A 7,330-nucleotide genomic window follows, 5' to 3' on the forward strand; every position below is an offset into this window, starting at 1 on the left:
TTTAATCAACACTGCAGTTTTAAGAAAATAGAGTTAAGAAAATGTTTACTAAATAACCTAAAGTAAAAAAATATGAAAAAGTAACACAATAAAATAACAATAATGAGGCTATATACAAGGGCTACTGGTACAGGTTAGTCGATGTAATTTGTACATGTAGGTAGGTGTAAATTGACTATGCATAGATAATAAACAGCAATTAGTAGCAGTGTAAAAACAAAGGGGGATAGTACAAATAGTTTGGGTGGCCATTTGATTAATTGTTCAGCAGTCTTATGGCTTGGGGGTGGAAGCTGTTAAGGAGCCTTTCGGACCTAGACCTGGTGCTCTGCGACCGTTTGCCATGCGGTAGCAGAGAGAACAGTCTATGACTTGGGTCTGTAGTCTTTGACAATTCTTTGGGGCCTTCCTCTGACACCGCCTGGTATATAGGTCCTGGATGGCAGGAAGCTTGGCCCTCTGTAGCGCCTTACGGTTGAATGCCGAGCAGTTGCCATACCAGGCTGTGATGCAACCAGTCAGGATCCTCTCGATGGTGCAGCTGTAGAACTATTTGAGGATCTGGGGACCCATGCCAAATCTTTTCAGTTTCCTGAGGGGGAAAAGATGTTGTTGGACCATGATAGTTTGTTGGTGATGTGGACATCAAGGAACTTGAAACTCTCAACCCGCTCCACTACAGCCCCGTTGATGTGAATGGGGGCATGTTCGGCCCTCCTTTTCCTGTCATCCACGATCATCTCCTTTGTCTTCCCCACGTTGAGGGAGAGGTTGCTGTCCTGGCACTGACCTCCTCCCTATAGGCTGTCTCATCGTTGTCGGTGATCAGGCCCACCACCGCTGTGTAGTCAGTAAACTTAACGATGATGTTGGAGTCATGCTTGGCCACGCAGTCGTGAGTGAACAGGGAGAACAGGAGGGGACTAAGTACGCACCCCTGAGGGGCCCCCGTGTTGAGAATCAGCGTGACAGATGTGTTGTTGCCTACCCTTATGGTGTGCCATAAAAATGTAATCTATTTGTGAGTGCTTGACAAAAAAAAAGAATGTTTCAATACAGACCCCTTTTGTCATACAATATTCCAGACCTTATGAAAGTTGCACAGTGTACCCTTAAACTTGTAATAAATCAAATCAAGTCATACATAACTTGACATTTCTGCCATCCATTGTGACATTGTTGGAGGAGAAAGGAGCCATCAACCTTCCAATGAATGGCAATGCATTTCTATAAATGCTATGGTTACACAGTTTCTTCTTATAACAGTCTGAAATATCAACATTTCCAAGCAAACAAAAACAGGGAAGAAGGAGAATCTGTAGACATGCTGAGAGAAAATAACATACTCTTTGCCAGAATTCAGCCAGCCTTCACAAGATCATAACATATGCAAATACAGTATGCCCCCTTTTGTGTTTTACAACTCCAGCAGAGGTATTACATTTCTGAGTGTGGCATATAGTATTCTATGGACAGTCTGGGATTATATGAACATGAATGGGCATTAAAACATATCCGTATCCATTCATCATTATCAATAGTGTCTCCCAGGTCTTCCTCATATTTTTGTTTTACATGTTTTGTGTAATCAGGAAAAGCCTCTATCAACCCTTGATACAGTTTGGAAATCCAATTTTGAGGTTTGTCAAACTGCTTGTCCAGTGTGTCACACCCTGATCTGTTTAACCTGTCTTTGTGTTTGTCTCCACCTCCCCCCAAATGTCTCCCATCTCCACCCCATTATCCCCTCTGTATTTATACCTGCGTTTTCGGTTTGTCTGTTGCCAGTTCGTCTTGTCCTCTTCTGTCCTACCAGCGTGTTCCTGTGTTTCCTGTGCGCTAGTTTTTGTTTTCCTAGTCTTCCCAGTTCTGGCCTTTCTGCCTGTCCTAACCCTGATCCTGCCTGTCGTCCTGTACCTGCTTGATTCTGATTTGGATTACAACTCTTTGCCTGATTTGACTTACCTTTTTGCCTGCCCCTTGAGACTCTTACTATCCATCTCCTGTGTCTGCATCTGGGTCTTAGCCTGAGCCTTCATGCAGTGTTTGTTGCACAGAGAGAATAAAGTGTTGCATCTGAAAAAGTTATACTCAGCAGTCACAGACTGGTCTTCCCTGGCTGTCTGACCCTACTGAGACCTCTGTCACCATCTGATCCTGCTAAGACACGATGAGCATAGTGTTGTGTACTGACTGTGCATCATGACAGTGAAGGCTGTAGAGCTGTTTATACCATGTCATTGAGAAGTAGGGAATTACCTACAGTAGGGAAATTGACAAATCAATAACGTTACAATACTATACTGACTCAAATAAAAACTCACATTGCGCTGTAAAAAAAAAACTTAAAATATCGGTCTTCAATTGTTTGGCCGCTGTTTTCATCGTTTGATTCAGATCTAGTGTGATTGAGGCAGAAATAATAGCTAAAGTTAGTGAGCTAGCTAACGTTAGGCAACTTTTGGCTATCTGTAATGGTAGCTACATCAACTGGCGAAAACTAGCCAAGTTAATTTACTTCTGTTGAAACGGGACAAAACATAGGATACAAAACATTTCCATACACACATCTGTTAGATACCTTTATCTGACAGATACTGTAGCTAGAGCTGAACTGACTGTGGTAGCTATTAGCTAACTAATGTTAGCAAGCTAGTTCATTCACTTCAGACAGAACTCCATTCGAGAGGGGATGAAACATTTGCTAACATTACATGTCAGTTACACTACTAGCTCGGCACATGGAATAAATACTTTTTTTCTGCTAAGTCAAACAGCAGTTACCTTGCCAGCTACATCAGTCAAATAAAGTGTGGCCAGTTTCTGCTCTGCTTGCTTTTCCAACTCGTAGAAAAGGCAGATACGCAGACTACAGTTGCCTCTGTTCACACGCTCTGTGGTGTCCACTTGGTTTGGTCCTAAACCGCCTAACAACCTACCTGACCGCTCTGAGGCTTCCGCATTGTCCTAAAGCACACAGTTGTCCCTTTTTGTATCACAGTGCAATGATAAACGTGGGGGGGGGGCAGAAATGTAATTTCTGAATGTGGGAGGGTCATGTCCCTCCCAACGCCAGTGAAAGTTGCACCCCTGCAAGTAGCTATCACAAAGAAACATTGTCAGCAATTCAAGGTAATTTATGTGCGCAATGCAGAGTTGTGGGGTCCACACTCCGTTTATTGCATTCCCCTCGTGAACTGTGCCATCCAGTGATGGAGAGCCGAGAGACATGCAGAGGTGTACATTTCTTGTCTTATCTGGCGTCCTGTGTGAATTTTACGTATGCTCCCTCTAATTCTCTCTCTCCCTCCCCTCCCGGAGGACCAGAGCCCTAGGATCATGCCTCAGGACCACCTGGTCATGCTGCTGCTCCAGTTTCAACTGTTCTGCCTGTGGCTAGGGAACCCTGTTCATTGGACGTGCTACCTTGTCCCCGGACCTGCTGTTTACGACTCTCTCTCTTTCTCTCTCTCTACCGCACCTGCGGTCTCAACCTCTGAATGCTCGGCTATGAAAAGCCAACTGACATTTACTCCTGAGGTACTGACCTGTTGCAACCTTTACAACCACTGTGGTTATTATTTGACCCTGCTGGTCATTTATGAACATTTCAACATCTTGAAGAACAATCTGGCCTTAAATGGCCATGTACTCTTATAATCTCCACCCAGCACAGCCAGAAGATAAATGGCCACCCCTCAGAGCCTGTTTCCTCTCTACGTTTCTTCCTAGGTTCCTGCCTTTCTTGGGAGATTTTCCTAGCCACTGTGCTTCTACATCTGCATTGCTTGCTGTCTGGGGTTCTAGGCTGGGTTTCTGTATAGCACTTTGTGACATCTGCTGATGTGAAAAGGGCTTTATAAATACCTTTGATTGAGGTGATGTCATGCACATGTAACGGATGTGAAACGGCTAGCTTAGTTAGCGGTGCGCGCTAAATAGCGTTTCAATCGGTGACGTCACTTGCTCTGAAACCTTGAAGTAGTAGTTCCCCTTGCTCTGCAAGGGCCGCGGCTTTTGTGGAGCGATGGGTAACGATGCTTCGTGGGTGACTGTTGTTGATGTGTGCAGAGGGTCCCTGGTTCACGCCCGGGAATGGGCGAGGGGACGGTCTAAAGTTATACTGTTACACACACAGACGTTGGGCAAACACCCCAACGATGGAAGTCTTTCATCCTCATTAGGCCCGAGAGGTACTGATGAGATGGTGGACACCATCAACTCCAGCACTCAGAGGCACCTCTTGAACGAATGGAACAGCAAAGTATTCGTAGGCTGTGTCCTGAAAAGCAAACCTGCTGGCAGGATGCTTATGTGAAAAGAAGCGTCCTGCAGATCGACTGAGGTGTCGCCTCGACAAATAGAGCGAGACAGTATTGAACTTAAACATACGGAACGTGAGCTTCGTCAGATAGCTGTCGAGGACATGTAGGTCCGGAATGGGGCAAACCCCTCCCCCTTTTTGGGGAAGCAGGATATACCAAGAGTAGAAGCTGAGGTGGCTCTCTGCCGCTGGTATCGCCCTGATAGCCCCTTTGTTAATAGAATGGAGATTGCCTGCTCTAGCATGCCTAGTGCTTAGTCGCCAGTTGCTACTGATTCCAAAATTCCATTGAAAACGGGTAGTCTCAGAACGAACTGCAGTCTGTACTAAAGATTGACACGGGAGGGAAAACTCCTTCCTGTCTTGTCTTGTCCAGTACAGACCTGAGCCTGCAACAGTTCTATAACCGTGGAACTTTCGCAACCTTTCCCGATAAAAATCACTCCCATCCCATGCTAATTTTTGAACGCAGAAATATAAGGCTGTTGTATTTGTTTAGGAAGTATTACAAATCATTTCAGTAATATGCGACTGTGATGTTTGTCTTACCTATTTTAGTTAAATGCACTGACTGAAGGCCTAAATTGCTCTAGATAAGAACGCATTCTAAATTACCTAAATGCATATCGATTAAGGCTGAAGGATGAAGACAGAGACCCCAGCAGGATGGCCTGCACATAACACCGGCATAAACCTGTGGCCTACAGCTGAGCACTGCGCACATATAAACATTTACAGCACACTAACATTTACAACATGAACATAAAAAAATGCATAATAACCTGAGTGGCAGTACTGCATAAGTCAATCTATTTTTATTTCACTATTCACCTCAGATGTCACAGGTTTAGTTTAATACGCGAACAATTGGGCTTGACGGTAAAGTAAGTAGAGCAGCTATGCCGCTTGTCCCGCTCTCCAGTTGGTAGCCTCTTTGATTAAACCGCTACATTTTTTTACAAGCCATGTACTACTGGAACGAGGCATGAGAGTGGAATGAGGCATTTTAGTTTTTATAGTTTTTTTAAAAAAGGAAACTATATTAGGCCTGGCCTACACAGTTGTTGTTTTTATGAAATGCTTCACACGACATATTAATCGCCCCAAACACTCAGTTCATAACGATTCCTGTACTGCCCGTTCCTGTTGACTGTTGATCCTGTCCCATCCTGTCCCAAACTTCACTGGAGAACTTCATTCTCATTCTTGCCAGAATCCTGCGGAGCCCGCAAGACCCGAAGGAGTCCTGTTCCCATGTCAACCTCTAGTCTGTATCCCTTTGTAACTGTGGACCAGACCCAAGGCTGGACTGTGAATGCCCGCCAATTCCCTGCTCTGGTGGCAAGTAACCCACAGGCTGGTAGACTCTCGCTCACTAGTGGTGCCAGAGCTCCTTCTGGTGGCGATGGGGCGAGTCTCCATTTCACTGCATTGCTCTGCGAAGGACCATTTTCCCCACTGGGGTTCTGAACTGTGGTATTGATGCCCACTGCGTTGATGGGGGCTTCCCGTGGAATGCCTTGGTGCCAGCAAATTGGCCTCTTCCTGCCACAAAGCCTTGGCTTGTGGAGGGGTAGGCCAGGTAGCCACAATTCCTGGGTTTATGTAGCAGGCAGAAGTTGAAGGCTTCCCTTTCCTTCTTTCAATTATTATGCATCTCTAGCATCAAATTGGCCTGGTATGACAACAGTAGGGACATAACTTTCAACACCCGTACAGAACGTGCAGAAGACACACAGACCTTTTGGTAGATGGATGTGAAGAAATGTTCCACCTTTACCAGGGAGAAGTGCCTGTTAGTGACGGAACTGGAACTGGGTGGTTAGCCAGTGACGGCTTGACCACCGGTGGCTTGCTGAGGCCCAGCTCCTCAATGTCTTTGACATTCATGCTTGCAATAAGTCTGGTGTGGACCTTGCCGGTCAAGGGTTTGTCCCAATTGCGCTTGGCTTCCACCACGCAAGCTGGGATAGCTGGGCGGAGATGCATGCCTGGGACGGGGAGAGAGGGGAGTTTCCTTCTGTCCTACCAATCCCTCTCTGGGTTCAGGCCACTCAATGCTGAGTGTCGTCGCTGCCCGTTTGAAGACATCACTGACCAAATATCTGTCATCCTCTACCGATACCCCGCTAAGGGCAGAAGAGGGCCTAGAGGTAACGACTTGCACTTCCTTGTCCTCTTCTTCCTCCGCTGATGACAAAGTCCCCTTCCCCCTCCTCCAGGGCCAAGCCCTGGAAAAGTGGGTGGAGGTCCTTGGGATAGCCATCCATGTTGTCGACCCATGAGGGCTTGGTCTGTGAGGTAGTCTCCCCGCTCCAAGGCAGCGTGTGAGACGAACCACATTGGGCTGCTCTGTGCACTCTCCGATGGATGGAGTTAGCAGCAAAATCTTTACAATGGATGCATGACCGGGGGTCGTTGAATGCTGCTTCCATGTGTTCGAGACTCAGGCAGACGACACACAGTGGGTGCGTGTCCTTTACGGATATGGTTGCCCTATATGGACATGGATTCACTGGGGCCGGAGCCTTGCTAAGTATCCCTAGCACTGAGCTAGCAGACTCCATGGCTCCAAATAACAGCTGATCTGAGAACAAAGTGAAAAGCCACAATGCCCTCACATACTCCTCAATTCGAGCACTGGTTTTAAGCCCTTCACTCACTGACACTAAGATATTTGAGGAGTGCGTGGTGACTGACGGAATTGGTTGACGAAATCTATGGATACTAGACTATAATTGAGTCTGTCAAACAGGTAGACCGACCTCGTATTTCTGGAATAGGAAGAAATAGGCTCCAACACAAAGCCCTCTTGTTGTGAATAGCCTCAAGTCACATTCAAATGAAGACTGTTTAAATGAATTAGGACTTCTCAAATTAGTCAACTTTCAGCACCCATGCACTGTCCATCTCCACGGCTGCTGCTTCATATTAATGTAAAGTTATGTAAATTACTAGAATATGTCTTATTGTGAGGTCAATAACTCTGATAAATAGCTTCAACTA

The sequence above is a fragment of the Oncorhynchus tshawytscha genome, linkage group LG10, assembly GCF_018296145.1.
Source record: "Oncorhynchus tshawytscha isolate Ot180627B linkage group LG10, Otsh_v2.0, whole genome shotgun sequence".
Lineage (NCBI taxonomy): Eukaryota > Metazoa > Chordata > Actinopteri > Salmoniformes > Salmonidae > Oncorhynchus > Oncorhynchus tshawytscha.